The sequence below is a fragment of the Dermacentor silvarum genome, chromosome 10 (genome assembly GCF_013339745.2).
Source record: "Dermacentor silvarum isolate Dsil-2018 chromosome 10, BIME_Dsil_1.4, whole genome shotgun sequence".
Lineage (NCBI taxonomy): Eukaryota > Metazoa > Arthropoda > Arachnida > Ixodida > Ixodidae > Dermacentor > Dermacentor silvarum.
The window spans coordinates 91,131,492-91,134,691 of record NC_051163.1 but is presented as its reverse complement, the minus strand read 5'-3'; the positions used below and the strand labels follow the sequence as shown (position 1 = coordinate 91,134,691).

Here is a 3,200-nt window from a genome sequence, read left to right as displayed (position 1 = left end):
GGCGGCGTCGTCAGCCCCCTTTGGAGGCGCGTGGCAATATCCAATAAATTCCGGAAAATGCTGGGGATGACTGGCAGTGCTTAGCCTTGCCCAAAGCCAGGACTTGCTAGGTGCCCATCAGCTCCGCTGTCTCTTTAGCATTGCACCTCCAGTGCAAGATAGGCAAATGTTTTGGTTGCATCTGTAACGAATTTCACATCGCATCGATGAACGCTGCATTGGTTGTAAATTTTCTTCTCCTGAGCGCTTCCTTCAATGGTCCAAACATGAAAATCGCTTGGTGCCAGGTCTGGACTATACGGCGGGTGTTCCAGCAATTCGAATCACAACCCCCTTATTGTTTCGGTCGTCCGTATGTGGCCGAGCGTTATCTTGCTGCATGATGACACCTTTTCGTAGTTTTCCACGACGTTTGTATGTGATTGCAGGTTCAGTTTCGCAACAAATCGCCGTAGTTCTCACTGTTCACAGTTTCGCCTCTTGGGGTGAAATTAATGGCTACCACACCGTCCCTGTCCTAGAATAGTGTTAGCATAATCTTACCAGTTGATGATTGACGTTTAAGTTTCTTAACTTCTGGCAATAATGAGTGTTTCGAAACCATGCTCGCAGCCTTACTTTCCGGTTCGTGATGATGTACCCAAGTATCATCTACTATAGCAATTTGCTGTAAAAATCCATCTCCCTCGCGACGATAACGGGCCAAATATTTACGAGAGATGTCCAACCTCTGTGCCTTATGCTGCGCTGACAATTCTTTCGGGACCCACCTTGCACACACTTACCGAAAATTTATCCTGTCGTGTAAGATGAGATACGCTGAACCATGACTGATATGTAAAGCATTGGCGATTTCGTCCACTGTGATTCGTCTGTTTCCATCACCATACCCTCGACGACTTTCAAATTGTCCTCAGTTGTTGACGTCGGTGGCCTGCCCGATCTTTTCTCGTCATATAAAGCTCATGCCTGTTTGAAACGCTCTATACATTCGCACACCTTGGTTCGGGATAAACAACTGTCACCATACTGCGCTTGCATTTGACGAATAATTTCCGCAGGTTTAAGACCTTCCGCAAACAAAAAGCGAATCAGTGCCCTCGTTTCCTCCTTAGTGCAGATCGACAACGAAGCTACCATGTCTAACGGTCTTCTACACTCTAACGACTAACGCGGGAATAATAGTGACACGTTCCATAGAAGTGTTGCAGACGACACCATCTAGCCACCGTACTAGTGGCGCAAGGCAAAAGAGACAGCGGAGCTCATCGGTTCCTAACTGGTCCTGGCTATACGAAGTGATTCTAAGTTATACGAAGTAATGCCAAGTGATGCTAACTTATACGAAGCGTATAAGCATTTCCTCGTTGTCCGCGGCATCGGGGAACGCCTCGCGAAGCACTTGCAGTCCAAGCACACGTAGAGGAAGTGGGGCGAAAGCTATGCACTGTGGTGGGAGGGTTCGAGCCGAGGCGGCCGAGGAGGCAGGCTGAAGCCCGAGGGCCGCGGAGTAAAGACACACGCTCCGAGTCCCCAGCAGAAGTGCCCCCGTTTATTCACAGCACAGCCTTTATATGCTACATCCTATAGAGGGCGCCTCATAATCGGCTTAGCACTCGCGCCCTCTACATCCCCCCTTTTGGGAAAGTAACAGAAAGCAACCCCTTGCTCTCAGGTATACAACGTAATGACAAATGTCTCATGGCACGTTCTACAAGTTCAGCCGCACCGGCGGCCTAACACAACGTCCAGACCGAGTGCGTACAACTGACCCAGGCGGTCTTGAGGGAGTAGCCGGGGCAACCGGTGGCGATGCAACTGGTAGAGGAGTAAGTGCCCTGGGAGTTGGACTGCTGCACACAGGCTCTGGGCGAGTTGGAGTCTGTGGCAGGCTTTCAGATCCTCGTGTCCGTGGACTGGAGCTGCCGAGGTCTAGACCACCTGATGACGGAGACTGCTGCGGAACCAGATGTCTCCGGTTGCGGACGAGAGCACCTGCATCCGTCTGGACCACGTAGGAGCGTGGACGCTGCGCTGGGCTAAGAACAGTGCCAGCACAATCTGTGTCGCGAATCCACACTCTCTCTCCCTCCTCCAGGGGCCGCAAATCTTGTGCAGCATGTCGACGGTCAAAATCTTGACGCTGGCGACGTCGTTGGGTAGTGTCACGCCGGTGGAAGTCGGCAGCGTTAGGTGGTTCTGGAAGCAACGCGGCCATGGGGACCGGAAGGCGAGTCCTGAGGCTGCGCCCCATGAGCAGCTGAGCAGGGCTGTACCCGGTCACGCCAGGTGCGTTGCGGTATGCCAAGAGGGCCAAAGGCCAGTCCGGAGACTTCTTGAAGAGTTCCTTAACCGTCCGCACCATACGCTCGACTTCCCCATTAGACTGCGGGTACCTGGGACTGCTGGTGACGTGGGAGAATCCGTAGCTCTGGGCGAAGACGCGGAATTCTGCCGACGAAAATTGAGGCCCATTATCGCTGACGAGGGTCTCTGGGATCCCATGCCTTGCGAAGACACTTTTGATGATGGAGATCACCGCTGTAGACGTCGTCGAGCGAAGGGACAGCACTTCAGGGTACCTCGAGTAGTAATCTACGAGGAGAAGGTAGTCGGCTTCTTCGTGATGAAATATGTCCACCCCGACTCGCTCCCAGGGACGGCTAGGCGTCGCGGTAGGCAGCAGTGGCTCTGCTCGCTGGACCCGCGTGGTAGCACAGTTGGGACAGTTCTCCACCATTGTCTTGATCTGACTCCCCATGGTCGGCCACCAGACAGCTCCCCTGGCGATGGCGCGGCAACGGTTCACTCCGAGGTGTCCGTCATGGATGAGGGAGAGGACGTGCTTCCGCAGAGAAGCGGGCACCAGCAGGCGTCCACCGCAGAGGAGAAGGCCGTCACCAATACTGAACTCGGCCCGATGAGCCCAGAACTGAGCCATGCTGAGAGGCAGATTCTCTTTCCTAGGCCACCCTTGCTCACAGTACAACTTGAGCTGCGCGCACTCCCCATCTGCAGCCTGGTGAGCTCGGAAGTCGTCGAGGAGGACTGCAAATGTAGGAGGGATAGCACGGAGTGCTTCTTGAACGTACAGCTCCACCTTGTCAACAGCTGGAGTCGCTGGCAGCTGGACGACTGGGTCCCTTGAGAGTGCATCTGCGGTGGCCAGCTGTTTCCCAGGAACGTACTTGACATCAAAC

At 53.9% G+C, this 3,200-nt stretch overlaps 1 pseudogene; it reads right to left on the bottom strand.

Moving 5' to 3' along the window:
- Positions 1–1,469: 1,469 nt before the first annotated feature.
- On the bottom strand, positions 1,470–2,367 carry LOC125940592 (uncharacterized; annotated as a pseudogene).
- Between the last annotated feature and the right edge of the window lie 833 nt (positions 2,368–3,200).